The sequence below is a fragment of the Lepidochelys olivacea genome (assembly GCF_965140295.1).
Source record: "Lepidochelys olivacea isolate rLepOli2 genome assembly, chromosome: 1".
Lineage (NCBI taxonomy): Eukaryota > Metazoa > Chordata > Testudines > Cheloniidae > Lepidochelys > Lepidochelys olivacea.
Window position 1 is genome coordinate 166,148,361 of NC_140411.1, and position 19,477 is coordinate 166,167,837.

General features: G+C 43.3%; 1 protein-coding gene across 1 annotated transcript in view; it reads right to left on the reverse strand.

Moving 5' to 3' along the window:
* MRPS6 (mitochondrial ribosomal protein S6) overlaps positions 1-19,477 on the reverse strand; it is a 79,946-nt gene that overhangs the window by 28,944 nt on the left and 31,525 nt on the right. The gene's annotated exons all lie outside the window — the stretch shown is intronic.

The window sequence follows — 19,477 nt, forward strand, 5'->3', positions numbered from 1 at the left end:
CATCATTCTGCACTTGCTCAGACTGTAGTTAAACAGCTCCTGACTACTGTCCAGGCTGCCTGTGTATGGCTTCATGAGCCATGGCATTAAGGGGTAGGCTGGGTCCCCAAGGATAACTATAGGCATTTCAACATTCCCAACAGTTATTTTCTGGTCTGGGAAGAAAGTCCTTCCTGCATCTTTTGAAACAGACCAGAGTTCCTGAAGATGAGAGCATCATGTACCTTTCCCAGCCATCCCACGCTGATGTTGGTGAAACGTCCCCTGTGATCCACCAGAGCTTGCAGCACTATTGAAAAGTACCCTTTGCGGTTTATGTACTTGCCGGCCTGGTGCTCCGGTGCCAAGATAGGGATATGGGTTCTGTCTATCGCCCCACCACAGTTAAGGAATCCCACTGCAGCAAAGCCATCCACTATGACCTGTACATTTCCCAGGGTCACTACCCTTGACAACAGCAGATCTTTGATTGCGCTGGCTACTTGCATCACAGCAGCCCCTGCAGTAGATTTGCCCACTCCAAATTGATTCCCGACTGACCGGCAGCTGTCTGACGTTTGCAAGCTTCCAGAGGGCTATCGCCACTCACTGCTCAAATGTGAAGGCTGCTCTCATCTTGGTATTCTGGCGCTTCAGGGCAGGGGAAAGCAAGTCACAAAGTTCCATGAAAGTGCCCTTACGCATGCGAAACTTTCGCAGCCACTGGGAATCGTCCCAGACCTGCAACACTATGTGGTCCCACCAGTCTGTGCTTGTTTCCCAGGCCCAGAATCGGCGTTCCACCGCATGAACCTGCCCCATTATCACCATGATGCCCACATTGCCCGGGCCCGTGCTTTGAGAGAAGTCTGTGTCCATGTCCTCATCACTCTCGTCACCGCGCTGATGTCGCCTACTCGCCTGGTTTTGCTTTGGCAGGTTCTGGTGCTGCATATACCTCTGGATAATGCATGTGGTGTTTAATGTGCTCATAATTGCCAAAGTGATCTGAGCGGGCTCCACGTTTGCCGTGGTACGGCGTCTGCACGGAAAAAAGGCACGGAACGATTGTCTGCCATTGCTCTGATGGAGGGAGGGGCAACTGACAACATGGCTTACAGGATTAGCTTACTGGGAATTAAGAACAACAAAAGGGGTGGCTTTACATCAAGAAGAAACAAAAACAACCGTCACACAGAATGGCCCCCTCAAGGAATGAACTCAAAACCTTGGGTTTAACAGGCCAATGCTCAACCCACTAAGCCATCCCTCCCCCCGGTATTCCAGGCAGGACTGAATCTCCATTAAACTTTTCAAGGTGCCCCTGACAGACCTCACCGAAACTATTGTCGGCCATTGATTTCACGGGAGGGATGGAGCGAGGGAGGGGGGAGCAAATGAATATAAAACAAATCTGGTCTATTTCTTGTTTTGATCCACTCCATCTATCTTTTACATATTAGGCTGGCAGCAGATGGTGCAATAGGACTGCTAGCCATCCTCATCTCCTGGCTGCTCGCCAGAAGACAGTGCAATACGACTGCTGGCAGGACTAAAGAGAATGACCTGGTCAAGTCACTCCTATTTATGTCCCTGCGCCCATGTCTGCCCAGGCGCTCCTGACCGACCTGACTGACGCGGCCAAGAGCACCTAGGACAGGATGACTATGGTTATCAGGCCTATTGCACTGTCTGTTGCCACAAGGGAATGAGCTGCTGCTGTGTAGCAATGCAGTACCGCGTCTGCCAGCACCCAGGAGACATACGGTGACACTGAGCTGAGCAGGCTCCATGCTTGCCATGGTATGGCGTCTGCACAAGTAACCCAGGAAAAAAGGCGCAAAACGATTGTCTGCTGTTGCTTTCACAGAGGGAGGGAGGGCCTGATAACATGTACCCAGAACCACCCACGAGAATGTTTTTGCCCCATTAGGCATTGGGATCTCAACCCAGAATTCCAATGGGCAGCGGAGACTGCGGGAACTGTGGGATAGCTACCCACAGTGCAACACTCCGGAAGTCGACACTAGCCTCAGTACTGTGGAAGCACTCTGCCGAGTTAATGCATTTAACGCACTTAGAGCATTTTGTGTGGGACACACACAATCAATTATATAAAAATGATTTATAAAAAACCAACTTCTGTAAACTCAACCTAATTTCGTAGCGTAGACATACCTGTAGTACCTGCTCTTATAATCTTTACTCAGAGGAGTATTCTCACCAGAGCCAATGGGGACTCCTTACAGGAGTGAAGGATGCAAAAACCCAACCCATAGTTTGTGATGGCAGCAGTTTTACAGATTGCACTCAAAAACAAAACAATGTAAAACTCTGGAGCCTACAAGTCCACTCAGTCCTACTTCTTGTAGAGCCAATCGCTAAGACAAGTTTGTTTACATTTACAGGAGATAATGCTGCCCGCTTCTTGTTTATGTCACCTGAAAGTGAGAACAGGCGTTTGCGTAGCACTTTTGTAGCTGGCCTTGCAAGATCTTTACATGCCAGATAACCTAAACATTTGTATGTCACTTCATGCTTCGGCCACCATTCCAGAGGACATGCTTCCATGCTGATAATGCTTGTTAAAAAAATAATGTGTTCATTAAATATGTGACTTAACTCCTTGGGGGATAATTGTATGTCTCCTATTCTGTGTTTTACCCACATTTCATGTTATAGCACGTTGTTCGTTTTAAGAACACTTTCACTGTAGATTTGACAAAACACAAAGAAGGTATCAATGTGAGATTTCTAAAGATAGCTACATCACTCAACCCAAGTTTTAAGAGTCTGAAGAGTCTTGCAAATCTGAGAGGGAAAAGGTGTAATGCACGCTTTCAGAAGTCTTAAAAGAGCAACACTCCAATGCAGAAACTACAGAACCCGAACCACCAAAAAAGAAAATCAACCCTCTCCTGGTGGCATGTGACTGACTCAAATGATGAAAATGAACATGTGTCGGTCCACGCTGCTTTGGATGGTTATTGAGCAGAACCAGTCATCAGCATGGACGCTTGTCCTCTCGAATAGTGGCTTGAAGCATAAAGGGACATATGAATCTTTAGTGCATCCAGCAAATAAATATCTTGTGATGCCAGCTACAACAGTGCCATGCAAATGTCTGTTCTCACTTTCAGGTGATATTGTAAACAAGAAGCAGGCAGCATTATTTCCTGCAAATGTACACAAACTTGTCTTGGCAATTGGATGACCAAGAAGTAGGACTGAGTGGACTTGTAGGCTCTAGAGTTTTATATTGATTTGTTTTTGAGTGCGGTTATTGTTTTGCTCAAAATTCTACATTTGTAAGTTGCACTTTCATGATAGAGATTGCACTACAGTACTTGTATTAGGTTAAATAGTATTTTTCAATTCTTTTGTTTTTTAGAGTGCAAATATTTGTAATCAAAATATAAAGTGAGCACTATACACTTTGTATTCTGTGTTGTAAGTGAAATCAATATATTTGAAAATGTAGAAAATATCCGAACTATTTAAATAAATGGTATATTAACAGTGTGATTAATGCGATTAAAATTAATTTTTTAATCGCTTGACAGCCCTAAAAAATAATCATGTAAATTGGAGGTTGTCCAGGAGAATCGGTTTGCCCAAAAGCCTCATGTCAACCCTGTGCATAACAGTGTGATCACGGCAAACATGAGTTGATTACATTTGGAAGGGTAGAGACAGGGGCATTAAACATATCACAGGCACCTGCAACTATGGAAGACGTAATGGACACATCTGTGGAGAGGATAGTGCTTCTAGCCATGTAATCGTTCTGCAGATAGAGGTCTCCAGGGTTGTCAATTGGCACCATTCACAAACACTGAAGCCACAAACACAGTTTATTTAAAGGCTTCACTACCCCCATGTGCCCAGAAGTTATAAACAGTCTTCACTTACAACCACAGTCAAATACTAGTTCAGAAGCACGTCACCCACACTGACCTTGCTTTCCCTTTCTCTTCATCAACCCCTCAGCAGTTTCCTCTTAGAGGATCTTTTGTATATGGAAGAAATGTCCTCTGAGTGAGCTGAAAGCCATTCCATGCATAGACTTCTTTGGGTCATCAACTAAGGGCTCTAAAAAGGGAGAGGGCTAGGGAGTCAAGTTCTCTTAGATCAATATTTACTCTACATAGGAGAGCCACACTATTGTAATTATATCTAGCAAGTGGTAGAGCACTCCTGCAAGAGCATGCTCATTTGGGAGGATATTTAATGTTCCCAGCATGAAAGAAGTCCACAATACAGTCTTTTATCAATCATGTAAAATTAGAACAGGGACAAGCAAGCATAAAAAGAAGTGGGAGGAAGGGACAGAGGGTTGGGAGACATGGGGCAGGCATATTTTTTATGCGAGTTACAGAACCACCCAGTAGTCAATATGCAACAGGACATTGAACATGAACCTACCAGTCAGTTTTAGTGCTTAATAACCCTGTAGCACAGAAACTGGCAGTAAAAGTCATTCAGTTCCAAAAAGATCCAATGTGCTTTGGCTCTGCAGTAAGCTGGACCTAAATTCTGGGGCAAGGGCCCATGGTTTCTAACCACTCTGGCAACATTCTGTGGCAGTCTGGAAATTCTGAGGCAACTTCAGATAAAGCCTTTGCAAGACTGGTGTTTCATAAAAACTGATCACGTAAATTTTGCATGTATGTTAAGACCAGAAACTTATTTCTAATAGAAGAAATTTGGATACTCAAGCAGGTTTTTTTTTTAAATGACCTACCATACAGTAACTTGTGTTATTTTAATATTAAATTCAATATATGTTATGCTGCTCCTAAGTTTTCAGTGTACTGATTTTTTTATATTGACATTAACCTGCAGCAGGGTGAGTCAATTCAACAGGAACAATGTTATAACAACGCAAGAGCTTTAAATTGACTGTGTAGTCCTGGGGAGTTAAGGGGAGGAAGCATGCAGCCATCCATACAGCTAACTCTTCCCAGGTAGCAAAGATCAACCCTGCAGTTAGTATCAGAGTGGGAGGAACTATACTCCATTTAGGCAACTAAAGGGTGAAGAATTGAGCACAGGAGATGGGGGGGGGGAGAGGGGTGCGGGCGGGAAGGTGATAGGAAAGGAAAAGCACAGGCAGCCAAGAGAGGCCTCCTCAAGCCCCCACCCCTTCCCAAAAGGGTCCAAAGAGGATGGAGAGAAAAATACGCACAGAATACTTAGGGCAAGTCTACGCTACAAAATTAAGTCAACTTAAGTTATGTCGACGTACAGCCACCACAGTAATTAAATCGGTTTGGCATGTCCACACTAGCTCCTTCTGTCTGCGGTCCACATCCTCACCAGAAGCGCTTGCACTAATTTAACTGTGACCAGGGGCTCACAGCCGGAACAGTCAATGCAGCGTCTACATTAACAATGTGTTGCCCTAACTGCATCAACCTAAGCACTAAGCCTTTTGCAGAGGTGGAGTTACTAGGTCGGTGTAGTGGGTGACTTACATCGGTGAGACCAACATTGTATCGTAGACACTTACAGAGTTAGGTTGACATAAGCTGCCTTACATCAATGTAGATCAGGCCTTAGTTTTAGGGTGAGGATTGTAGCTGAGTTTCTTTCAGCTAATGATGCAATTAATACAAGACATTTAAATTCAATGGGCATTCCTGATTAAATTATAAACAAAGTTTCCACCATAAACAGCATTACACTTCTCAAGTGATGTTTAAATATGATGCTGGTGGTGGGAAACCACATTTTCTTTAAGTTGTAAAATACTGGCCAAATGTTCTTGTGAGTTTCACACTTCAAAGGAGGGCTAGGTGGGGTGGTGTCAAAATATTGCAAAAATTAGAAGCGAGTTGCAAGGGAATGTAGCTGGGTGCTGGTGCAGAAGCACCTAATAAGCCTCTGCCCGGTCAGCTTCAATCAAGGGAATGAGATTGGGACTGATGGAAAAGGCCTGATGCCAGTCTGAGGACTGGCAACACTTGCTGACCTGACAAGCCAAGGGCTATAAAGGCTGGGAGGAAGCCAGAAGGAAAGGCACCGTCAAGGAGAAGTCAGTCAGGAAGGGAGTTAGAAGGAAAGGCACTGTCAAGGAGAAGTCAGTCAGGAAGGGAGTTAGAGGCATGCTAGCTGAAGGCTGACTCTGCCTGTAAGGGAGACAACCAAACCTCTAAAGCTTGTATATAGATGGACACTGGTGGTGGGACAATGATAAGTAAATAAAAACACAGGTGTTGCACAAGCTTGAAGCCTCTCCGAGCCTTATTGGGGAGGGCAAGCAGGCTTCAGGAAGAGGGGCAGGTCGTGAACCCTGTTACAGGGAACAACGGTGAAATTTTAATTATGGAACAAGTTCACTATCAATTTGATATGCCAGTGCTAACAAGATAGAAACATACACCCTGTGACTGTTATAGGATTTAGGACTAGATTCACAAGACAGCTTAGCTGGCAGTGTCCCAATTTACACACCACTGGGTATTCACAAAACCCCCACACAGTTGCCACCAAAACCTATAGGGGCAAAGTGAATTTAGGCACCTAAGTTTTTGCAATAAAAGTTCCCTAGGTCTCTGCCTCTGAGCATGGGCACTGCTGCCTCATTTAATGTCCAGACACATTAGCCCCAGTGCAATTCATGAACTGGGAGAAGACAGACATTCCTCTGCCTAATTTGCCTGCATGGCGTGATCTGGTCGGCCTGCTCAGAGCTCACAACGAGGAGCAGGACCAGCTCCCTCATAACTCTCAACCCAGTGGGTTAGAATGCTCACCTGGGATGCAGGTGACTTCCCCTTCAAGTCCCCTCCTCTGGCTGATGAGCAAGGATTTGAACAGTGATCTGACACCTCTCAGGCAAGTGCCCTAGCCATCAGTCTATGAGATATTCTGATGTGTGGCCCCCTCAATCTTTCCTGTTGGAGCTGTTCCACCTGGATAAAACAGACACTGGAGCAGTCAGACTAGATTAGTGGTCTCCAAACTGTGGGATACACCCCACTATGGGGACACAGAGGAACATCCCGAGGATGTGCAGCAGGGCAAGCCACTCTTCCAGCCCCACTCCGCCCCCAATCCTGTTCAGCCTCCAGGTTCAGATCCACCCCTACCCCCAGCCCCACCTCCAGCGCAAGCTCTGCTGTGGAGGAAGCCTTGGCCGTGCAATAATGGAGTAGAAGCGCTGACAGATTCTGGTACCTGGGGGTGGGAAGAAAGAGGGGGCTGTGACTGGAAAAGTCTGCATATCACTTGACTAGGTCCTGGGTCTGGAGTACAGACCTCTTACTCAAACACCTTTCGGTGACTAACTTCACAATTGAGTTCACAGCTGAGAATCCCCAAAGTAAGACTGACACCTAAATCTGGATCAGAGGGAGGTGCGGAACACCTCGAGAGAGGTAGGGCTTAGGACACACTCCTTCCTTTAGCATTTTCCATGGGCTAGCTTATGCTTTCTAATTCGTGTGTGAGGTGCCTCTCTCCTCCAATTCATTGTATAAAAGGCACAAAGCTCAAGCTTTCTAACCCAGACTTTGTGAATCCCACTGATTTTTTTTTTTTTTTTTTTTGTAAGTACCTAAAAGTTAGGTGTGGTGACACTCAGCATTGCAAGGCCCAAGGCCCTTTGCAAATCTAGCCCTTAAATCCAAAATGCTGGCTTTGGATTTTTGTTTTCAAAGCAACATGCTCCCAGTTACTATACTAGGGTACTCTACTACAAACTGGCTCATTTTTACATACCTTATGCAGGCAAAACTACCCCTTGAAGACTATCTATCCAAATAAGTAGCAAGACATTCATGAGCAGACCTCTAAATTAAGTTCACATATTAATTCTTTCCTGTGTGTTTGGTTTCTGGATGGACAGTGTTCTATTTAAGATGCTGAACAAACATGAACTAGTGATTCATTTAGTTTAAATTGAGTAGCCTGAACGGCTATACAGGTTCCAGAGCGCTCCAGTACTTGCTTCAATTAAAGCAATGTTGTTACATTTAAAGCCTAATCACTTTATTGAGGTATTTTCTTACACAGGTTAACCCAATAGTTCAGTGGATATGCAGAGCATGCTATGATAGAATATGGGGACTGTTGATTGACTGGAACTAGAGATTGTAGAAGTTTCTGAATCATGCTTACATACCCATAAAAGATGCTTCTATAGCACCATCATAGTGCCAAAGGATGCTACACCTTCTGTGCCTTAAGTACTCATAGAATACCAACAGTATTCACAGCATCTTTGAAGGGGGCGGAATGCGGGAGAATTTAAGAAAAAAGCCTAAATACAAAAACGTGATTACAAAGAGTTCAAATATATCTACTTAAGACAACCATCCCATCTCTTCCATAGGGTTAAAACATTACCTAAAAACCAAATGGTCAGAAACCTTTTGGCCTGATTTTCACAGGTGCCAAGCACGAGAGACTCCTATTGACTTCAATAGGCATTGGGTATTCAGCCCTTCTGAAAACCGGGACATAAGGCTACTCACCAGGTTGAAAAATGTCACTGATGCCATCACACCCTGGGCAAAGCAGTTATGTTTTAAATTGAAAACATATTGTCAGTACTGTCATTTTGTCAGTATTACAACATATTGTCAGTATTGTCATTTCGAAGGAACTGCATTCTCTTGCTTTTGTTATTCCCTTTCCCTTCTTGGGTTCACTCTATCTACCCCACCCCCCAAATAATAGAGGGTATAATCTTTTTCAGCTGTAAGAACCAAAGACTAATTTTGGGGCAGGAGGGAAGTTATTTTAGGTTGACTAATTAATATACACCCAGTTGCTCTAGTATTCAGGACCCACATTACTTTGAGAGAAAATGGAGACTCAGGGTTGTTGTTTTTTTAAATAAGTTTTATTAACACATTTTAAAATAGAATCAAGAAAATTTATCACCAAAGCTAAGTTATTAATGTAAAACTAAAAATAAAGCAATACAAGTACTAAATCAATATAAAATAGTTAAATCAACAAAATTGTCTCAACTTTGGATTAAGTTAAAACAAATTAGTTGTAGAGATAATCAATCCTTAGAATGTGTAAGGAAGATTCTAAGAAGGAAGCTGGTTGTTTGGTTATAGCACACGAGCCAATTTTTAACGGCACGCTGCTGTCTGCCGGACCCGGGCAGACAGCAGCATGCCACTAAAAATCCTGCCAGGCCCAGCCCAGCCTTTTCCACCCCCCACTCTCTCCTTGCAGGGCAGGCAAACTTCCCTCTCCCCCCGCCTCTTCCCCCAGCATGCTGGGTTCCTGCCCCTCCTTCTCTCCCTCCCTGCGGCCGATCAACTGACGGCCCTTGCTATGAGTAGGAGAGGTAAAAGCGGAGCCGCAGGGCACTGTCTGCTCCAAGGACCTTGGGGAAGGGGGTGGAATCAGGGCATAACCCCTCCAGCCCCCTGCCGTGAGCCGCTCAGGGCAGGGGGCTGGGAGCACCCTCACAACCCCAGCCCATACCCTCAGCCCTCTGCCCTGATCCCTGCACCCCCCACCCCAGCCCTCTGCCCTGACCCCTCCTCACACACATCCAGCTCTATGCCCTCACCCCTTCACCCCCCACACATCCCAGCCTGTGCCCTGACTCCGGCACCCTCCTCACACCCCCCCATCCCCCTGCCCTGACTCTTGCACCCCCCACATCCCCACTCCCACCCTGAGCACCAAATGGGAACTCCTGCACACACACACACCCCACATTCCCACCTGTACCCCTCGCACCAAATGGGAGCTGCCCAGGTAAGCACTCCACACCCAAACCTCCTGCCCCAACCCTGAGCCCCCTCCCTCATTCTAGCTCCTGGGCAGACCCTACACCCCAACCCCCAGCCTGCTCCTTCATCCCCAGCCCTGTTCTCGGCACACTCCCACCCTCATCTCAGTGCAAAGAGAAGAAGAGATTGGCTAGAACCAGGGAGAAGGTAGGTACCTACTCTATGTGGACAGGGCCGTGACTTCAGACCTGCAGCGGGCTGAGCGGGGCCGGCAGCCAGGACCTTGGCTGGCAGGAGCCGGCGGACCGAACCCCAGGCAGACAGCAGGCTGAGCCGCTCAGACTACTGCCAGTCTGGGGTCCCGGCCACCAGCCCCGCTCAGCCCACTGCTGGTCTGGGGTTCTGGCTGCCTGCCCCTTGCAAGCCAGGGTCCCGGCCGCAAGCCCCGCTCAGCCTGCTGCCGGCATAGGTGATGAAGCTTCTTAAACATTTTGAAAAACTTATTTACATACAACAATAGTTATATAATATATAGACTTATAGAGAGAGACCTTCTAAAAAACGTTAAAATGAATTATTGGCACGCGAAACCTTAAATTAAAGTCAATAAATGAAGACTCGGCACACCACTTCTAAAAGGTTGCCGACCCCTGGGTTATACGAACCACAACTAAGAAATGTTATCAACTGTAACCAAGTCTATGACTTGAGCTGGTTAATAGCTTAATACTGAAACAAAATAAGAATGTCTGAACCACAACCTCAGAGCCAATTAAGCTTCCTTCCTAAAATTTTATTCTTATGTGGTAGCTAACCCTTTTATCTTCTCCCAAGATATTATAATATAGACTTTAACAAAACACTTTTGATAAGTTAGACATTTGGAAACTGTCCATACCCCTAATCATTTCTGTTGCCCTTTTCTCAATCTTTTCCAATTCCAATATAAATTTGCTTGACTTATGACAAATTCATAGTACCCTTCCGGTTTTGGAGCTAGGCTATAGATCAAAGAACACTCTTCTGAAACCTTTACCTTGATAGAAAAATTACTTTAAAGTCTATCAGGATTACGTTTACAAATATACAATTTTCCATTTTTTTATATAAGGACCACATTCTCATACAGGCTATTTCTCGAGGTGCATTCCTACTCTACCTATGATTTCTCTCAGATTTCAATGTCTGTGTCTATTCTCTCCGTGTCACCCTCCCATGCACTAAACTGTAATTATTTCACTATGCTGCTCCCCACCACCACCCCACGTGTTCTCTCTCACCTACTTTAAATTATTTTCTCATCCTCTCGTCCCTATTCACCTACCCATTCAGACACTGATTTGAGTGACTTAAGTAGGCTTGGCAGAATTCACTTTTTATAATTTTGAGAGATTACACCAATTTTAAGCATTATTTATTTATTTCAATTATCCACAGTTATGGGAAATTATGAGCAGGAGAGCTCAATTATTTAATGACAAGCATTGAGATTTAAAAAGTTAATGCTTTGTAACTGTTAAGCACAAGTTGTCAACACCACATGTCAAAAACATACAAAGTAAATATCTTTAAATCAAACTAACAAGTTCTCAAGCCAACATTTTTCTTACTTTGCTTATCAGTAAATTTTTATTATTAGCGACGCCAATAGATATTTAATTCTTCCAAGCCTAGACTCAATGGCCAGATGGCCAGAGGACAAAAACCCAATGGCCAGAGGACAAAACTGACTGCTGCTGTTTAGGAACAGGGAGAAGCCAACCAGCTCCCCCCTCACACCAGCTGCTGGAAAAGGACAGGATGCTGGAATTGCTTATATTAGGATTTGTTTCCAGGCCCAGCATGGAAGCCCTATCTTTTATAGCTTCTGTCTAGTAGATGTTTGATTAATGTGGAAACCTAACCCCTTCCAGCCCCTCTGGCTACTGGCATAGAGCAGCACAATATTCTTTCCCTTCATTCTGCTGCACAGTTAAGGGTGGTGGTATTATTTACACCACAGTCCACCTAGGAATCCCAATCATAGATCAGAGCCCCACTGTGCTAATCGGTGTACAAGCCACACAATGAAAACCACAGTCCCTGGCCTCAACAATTTATGATTAAGGCTAAGATTTTGTCACAGTTATCTTTAGGAAAGGTCAAGAACAGGTCATATGCAAACAAACAAAAATTTGTGGAAGCCCGTGACCTGTCCCTGACTTTTACTAAACATATCTGTGACAAAATGGTGGTGGTGGGGGGTCCAGCACCCACCCCTGCTGTGGCTCCGCTGTCCCTCCGCCATCCACAGTGGCTGGGAGTTGCAAGGCCACCCCCTCCCCCTGGCTGACAGCTCCAGCCCCGCCACCCTGGGGCTGAAGCAGAAAATGTCACGAGGTCTCTGGAAGTCACGGATTCCATGACCTAATCTTAGCCTCACTTATGGTCCAAGTAGTAACCCTACTCCTCATCTCTCCATTCTTTTGCAGTCTCCTTTGCCGGGAATCACTCCAGGGCTTGCCTGTACTACTCATAGCTTTGTCAAGCAGCAGCGGCAGCTCAAAACTAGCCTGACTCTTTCCAGTTTAAATTATTTGCTTTTGGTTGCATCTGCAGGGTGCTAGGCATTTTCAAATCAGTTTCCACACTTCTGCAATTTAGAAAAACTCTAAGCAAGGGAGTACCATAGGACTGGAAGGGTCAGAGGGCAGTCTCCTGCTACTGCCGGCAACCTCATCGCAAAATGCCTTTCATAAACTTACCAATCTCCGTCTTAAACCTACTTAGGTTAGGTCTGCCACAGAGGCATGGGTACTGCATGGCCTCCAGAAGACGAGGCTGCATTGGTTTATATTCACAGCCACAAAGGGAAGGAAGTTAAACTTTAAAACCTTGATTCTGCAGAAAGTTACGGTAGTGGGCCTCACACTCTAGTAATTATTAGATATTAGGAACCAGATTTCATGGTCTGAATGATCTTATTTGATTCACCTTTACAGCTCCCCCATTCCTGGGGCATGGCCATTCTCCAGCATCAGATAAAAACTTTCAGCCTAATGAATTATGCAAGGATGCCCACAGCCCAAGGTGTCCTTTATAGCGGTCAAATGCTGGGACATCCCAAGGATGTCCCATAGATAGAGGCCAGAATGTACCATGAGAGCCATTATAGCAGCTCTAGGGCGACTGAAAGATTTCTCTACGTAGGAGGGAGTCACCTTGGAGGGTAGTTATACCAGGCTTACATTTGCAACACCAGATTGCATGAGTGAAACTGAGCCCAGTATTCATCTTCTCAACCTTGAGAACCCCTCGATTTAATTGCTCCCCCTCCATTCCAATGGTTGGAGGCAACGTACCAAAACAAAAAATAAATAAAGTTTATGTAACTAGTTTATGGCTAGTATTGAGAATGGTTGCTGTCCATTTTTAGTATTATGAACGTGATGATGTTATAATGCAAATTTATCACTCATTCTTATCATTCTGCAGAGACAACATCCTCAGTAAGGATGTGCTTTTTGGATGACACAGAAAAATATCCTGGGATGCTCACTCTCCTAGGCACAGGGCTGTACATGGTGTGCAAGCTAAGAGAACAGCCACATCACATTGAGAGAATAAAAGCTAAACAGTTAGACACCACTGTCCTCCCCTTGAGTTTTTCTAAAAGAACTCATGGGAGGTTGTCAGGGTTCCTTCCCCACTCTGAAAGCTAGGGTACAGATGTGGGGAGCCGCATGAAAGACCCCCTAAACTTATTTCTACCAGCTTAGGTTAAAACTTTCCCAAGGCACAAAGTCTTTGCCCTTGGATTAGGTAAACGCTGCCACCACCAAGTGATTTAACAAACCATCAGGGAAAGGACCACTTGGAGTTCCTATTTCCCCAAAATATCCCCCCCCCAAGCCCTTACACCCCCTTTCCTGGGGAGGCTTGAGAATAAACAAGATGAGCACAGACCAGCCTTGGATTTTTAAGACCCAAAAAAACCCAGAGTCTTAAAAAACAGAACTTTAATAGAACAACGAAAAAAGAACAACTCTAAGATCAGAATGGAAGATAATCTTACAGGCAGTCAGATTCAAAACACAGAGAATCCCTCTAGGCAAAACCTTAAGTTACAAAAAGACACAAAAACAGGAATACACATTTCCTCCAGCACAGCAAATTTCACAAACCAAAACAAAGAAAACCTAATGCATTTTCTAGCTAGATTACTTACTAACTTTACAGGAGTTGGTGGGCTTGCATCCTTGATCAGTTCCCGGCAAAGGTATCACACAGACAGACAAAAGCCTTTTCCCCCCCTTCAGATCTGAAAGTATCTTGTCCCCTCATTGGTCATTCTGGGTCAGGTGCCAGCCAGGTTACCTGAGCTTCTTAACCCTTTACAGGTAAAAGGGCTTTGTCTCTGGCCAGGAGGGATTTTATAGCACTGTATACAGAAAGGTGGTTACCGTTCCATTTATATTTATGACCGAGGTAAATATGGCAAGTTGGCAGCTGGTGTGCAGGTTCTGTCCACCTGCTCTCCTGGGCCTGCACTATTCATTTAGGGCTGCACTGCCAATTATGGGCACACCAACGTTAACAGATTCTGCAGGCTCATTGGAGTGAGTTGATGCACTGCAAACGGCTCTCTGCTACCAATGCCCTGGACTTCAAATTATGGAGGTAGCAGCGTTGAATCAAACCCTGCCTCCATGGCTTTTTTTTTTTTTTGGGGGGGGGGGGGGGGGGAGAGCGCGCGCGCATGTTCCACACCATGCGTATTAGCTCTTTGTTTTCTGGCCAAGTTCTACAACTATGTTCTGCCTACCTAAATTCCTCTTATAGTTTTAAGTAGACTGGGATAGTCTTAGTTTCTTTGGGTGGATTACTATTTAAATGGTCACTAAATTCCACCCCAGACAGAGCTGCATTTTAATAGTGGGTGAAGAGTGAGGGACTGCAAGATTTATTACAAGTAACCAAAGTCAATGAAGTTAAAACATAAGACAGCTTACAGTATCTACAATTTCTCCCAAATAATTTCAGAAATACATGGGTTTGGGTTTTTTCACCATTTTTATTGAAACTTTTTACAGAATACTTTTTAAACAGGACAAAATGCCATGGTAAAGGAATGTAAACTGCAAGAAACAGTTTGAAGTATCCAGACACTCTCTAATAAGAGTTTTAGTTTGAAGACAAATGCAGTAGGCAAGATAATATGCAAACAGTATACACAGGGTCAGCAATGAGAACTAGGAGTTTTGCATCAGGTTTACTTCAAAGTTTTTATAACAATATAATACTCTATTCACTAGACCAAAATTACCTTATCATACATCATTTCTATGACAAGAACTTGTAGATATGGACAGTAACAATTTACAAGTATAATCAAGCTATATTAATCTCATTAACACTGCTAAATCTATATTCCTACTACAAGAATTTTTAAAGTCATCCATCTAATAAGATCTTGCTAGACCCTTAAACAAACACTTGACCGAAGAGAGACCTGGACCCAACTAGAGTTGCCTGATCTGCATGTCCATTTGGTTCATTCCATATGAGTCAGGGGCTAGGGAAAAAGCAGAATTCAAATGCTATATAATATTGTTTGGTTTTGGTCAGCAATGCATTTTAGCAGAATAGTTAAAAATAAGGCAGTTCATTAACTGGTATTTTATATAAAAGCTGCAGAAAATACAACAGCAACGAAAACAGAAAAGTATTTCACAGAAATCTAAGAAAAAAAGATATCAAATATACAAGGTAAAAGCAGCATCACTTTGACACTGTGCTTTAAAAAAAAGATGAATGAAAAGATTTCTGTCGTGATATTAAAAAAGAATTCGCTTTCTTCTTGAAGAAGACTACTAACATTTTGCACAGCAACTTTTTTTTTTAATAATCACCTCATTTAAAAACGTGTATTGATAGACATAGAATTGTCATATAACATCACCACCATCTTTGCTCAGAGTGTCTGACTTTATACAGTGAAGCTGATAATCTATTTTAAAAAAAAAAAGTGTCACAAGATGTCAATACATAGTCTATTTGATAGCAGAACAAAAATAAAGCAAATGCCTTTTAAACCAACACCATAAAGAAAAACCATAAAGTGTTTTGTAGACAAAAAATAAAACCATTTTGCAAACATCAGCATTTTGAGATCTCATCAGTAAAATCAGAAATCCTAGTTACATATTTATTTATATTCTACAACTACTGTTTATCATCGCCTAATTAAAGCACATTAAACCACTGAATTATACACATTTTCTTTAAAAAACAACGAAAAACACCTTTAAAACAGTGCACATAAGTTTGTTTACTTTAAAACATCACATGTAACAAGGTTAATATTAATTTCAAAACAATTAAGTTTAAGGGCATGGAACATACAGTTACTGAATAAATACATGAGTATTTCTGCTTTATTATACACTACCAAATCCAAAGCATGTCTCTCAAAGAAAGCTAGAGATAAATGACTCCAAAGATTTTTCAAACCTCTTCCACACAGCCCTTTCTCTGAAAGGTTTTCCCAACAACGCTGTTATCTTAGGATAAGAATATAAAAAATAAAGCTGCATGTTTTAGACGTGCAAGTATCCTTCACTTTGGGTGCTCAAGCAGAGGTTCTGTGATAGCTATTCCCCACTCCACCCTCCTCTAAAACCTTCAGGGAAATCCTTCACACTAGCCAGGTACAAGTACCTACATGACTTACACCAGAAGTATCATCCTGGCCTTTATGGTATGGGGGAAGGGGCAGGTGGAGAGAATGTGGAGGAGAGGCAGAAAAGAGAAGGAGAGTGGTGGGAAGCAGGACTTTGGAGAAGAGCCCGGAGCAGGAGAGCAGAGCAGCAGGTCTTTGCCTGGAGCTGGAGCGGAGCCAGAGCACGGCTCCAAAACCCTGGTGGGAAGCATACAAAGGGTAAACTGAACCATCACATTTCCTTCTCGATATCAATGAAAGGTAAAGGAAAAAACTGTTGATGCCATTCTGTCAAAGAAGCTTCTCCAAAATGGAGGGGAAGTTTTCCATAATGAAGTGTACAAAAAGCTTTCAAGAAGCCTTCTCTTTTTAAAAGAAACTTTTAGTAAATTAGTGGGAGAAAATTAAGAAAAATAAGTTAAGGTGAACAAAAGGGTGACATTTAAAATTAAGCTACAAGTGTCAAAATAGGTGTTATCAAGTGCCATGGTTCAAAAGTTCAAGACAATAAATGGCTAGTTATGTAGGGATGGGTAGAAAAATCATTCTGGATCTCTGTGGCAATTGGTCCAAGTCCACAGCAACAGGCATTGGCCACCATGAGAGGCCAGATACTGAAATTTGAGGGACCAGAATCTGTTACAAAAGATACTATGTTTGCAGTTTTGCAAGCCCCAGGAGTTAATGGTAAACCAAAAACATTACATCTAATCTGGGTTCACATCTCTGTTGATCAGATCATGACTCAAGACTGGTAGAGGCATGTTTACGCTACAAAAACCCTGAAGCAATTTCTTACACATCGTAGTCCATGGCATGGTCCAAGTTAGTGTTCTTGTCCATCAAATGTGGTATATGCATAAAGCAGTAAAAGGAATGTAATGAAGTGGTTACACTCATTATTAATACAGGTCTTCACTTTTACCTGAATGCTAAAAGCTCCTTAGCCACTGTTTTAATATTCCAAGGAATATGCACTGGATTTTGCTTTCTATGCACGAAAACAATCCTGATAAACATCAAAATGAAGAGAGAAAAACCTTGTCAAGTTACCGTCTTTCATACAACTGAGCCTTCTGCTCTGTAATGTGTCTATGCACCACTGTACAGTATAAGAATATACACATAAAAGTCTGAGATCATGCAGAAAATATTCTTGGGTGCAGTTGTATTAATATGAATGATTCTACAGTCAACAACATTAAAACCATCAGTATTATTTTTAAAGCAAAATAAAATATCTCTATTCATTAACAGCCATTAGATATCATGGCTGAAATTCTAGCTCCATTTGCCATTGACTTCAGTGGAGCCAATATTTCACCCCATAACTGAGATTGCAATATAAGTGCCTGGTGATTATCCAGTTTACACTCCCTTTAAAACAGAGAAATATACCTAATAAGCATATTTTAAAGATTATAAACATTCCCTCCCTATTCAATAGATTGAGATTTCTTTAAAAAAATTTTTAAAAAAATCAGATTAAAAGTGTTCTTCACAGTTGAGTTGCATTAATTTACAATTGGCCTTTTCATAGCTGACCATGCCCATGTTAAAACTATCCCATTTGATTTTCTTACATTACAGAAGCATTAAAAGATACACTTTGGTAGGAAAGTTAGTAAGAAGAGAGATAAGGAACAATGGAGAGGAACAGCAGCAAGATTCAGTTTCCATATAAAACTTGGTAATGTCGACACTTGCACATGGGCTAGTGCGGTCATACAACACTTTACCTCTCTTTACTCATACAACACCAAGACTGACCTAGTGTTTTCAGTTTCAGGTCAAACAAGCTATGTAAAAAAACACAACTGGTAGATGTATTTTGTCATCTATTAGATGTATCAAATACAGATAGATAATGTTTAATAAATCATATGCAGTGACGAACATTAGCAAGTTCTACAGTGACAGCTAAGATGCAGAAATTGAGCTTGCTTGGATATGAAGAAATTACACAGAGATTAGTGGGGAAACAAGTTTCTAAAAAAGCCCAGTATGAAGACAGGTGGATGGTAGATTCTTTTAAAAAGTCTCCTAACAGTAGGGGCATATTTACACTACAAAACATCAAGTCAACATCCAACCACTACAGTAATTAAGTCATTTGGGTGTGTCCATACCACACTCATTGTGTCAATGGAGCACGTCCTCACTAGCAGCGCTTGCATCAATGCACAGAGCAATGTGCTATGGGTAGCTAACCCATAGTGCAACTAGCCGCAGCCCGGTTTGGGAAGGGCTTGCAATGCCTCATGAAAACAAAACGTCATTGCAGGAGGGAATGGGAACATGGCTTCGACCTCCCATGATGCAGTTTTCTCCCTCCTCTGATATCAACAGCAAACCCCCCATACTTTCCTGCACCTTCCCCCCCCCCACCCAAAAGCCTGGCTTAGCCGCACATATGCCATAGCTTGAGAAGGACGGACCCCGCTCAGCTGTGCACTCTTGTTGTGAGCATTATATACACCACATGCCTTATTCTGAAGTATTTCCAGAGCCAAGACAGGAGCCACCACGCAGAACACTGCAATATCACTCAAGCAAGCTATAAAGCAAAACAATTCCCAGTTGCTGCTGGCAGGAACACAGCAGTTGAACACAGTTGAGTGCAGTTTCTGGTCCCAGGAAACAAGCACTGACTGGTGGGACCGGATCGTTATGCAGCTATGGGATGACAAGCAGTGGCTGCAGAACTTTTGAACGCGGAAGGCCACTTTCCAGGAACTTTGTGCAGAGCATTCACCAGCACTGAAGCACAGCAACACAAAAATGAGACCTGCTCTGACAGTGGAGAAGAGCGTTGCTATCACTCTGTGGAAGCTTGCAACGCAAGACTTCTACTGGTCAGTAGGGAATCAATTTGGAGTTTGTAAATCCACTGCGGGAGCTGCTGTGATCCAAGTGCGCAGGGCCATTAATAGACTTCTGCTAAGAAGGGCAGTGACTCTGGGAAACATGCAAGACATAGTGGATGGTTTTGCTGCAATGGGGTTCCCTAACTGCGGTGGAGCAATAGACAGAACACATATCCCAATCGTGGCACAAACCACCTTGCCAAAAAACGTACATAAACCAAAAG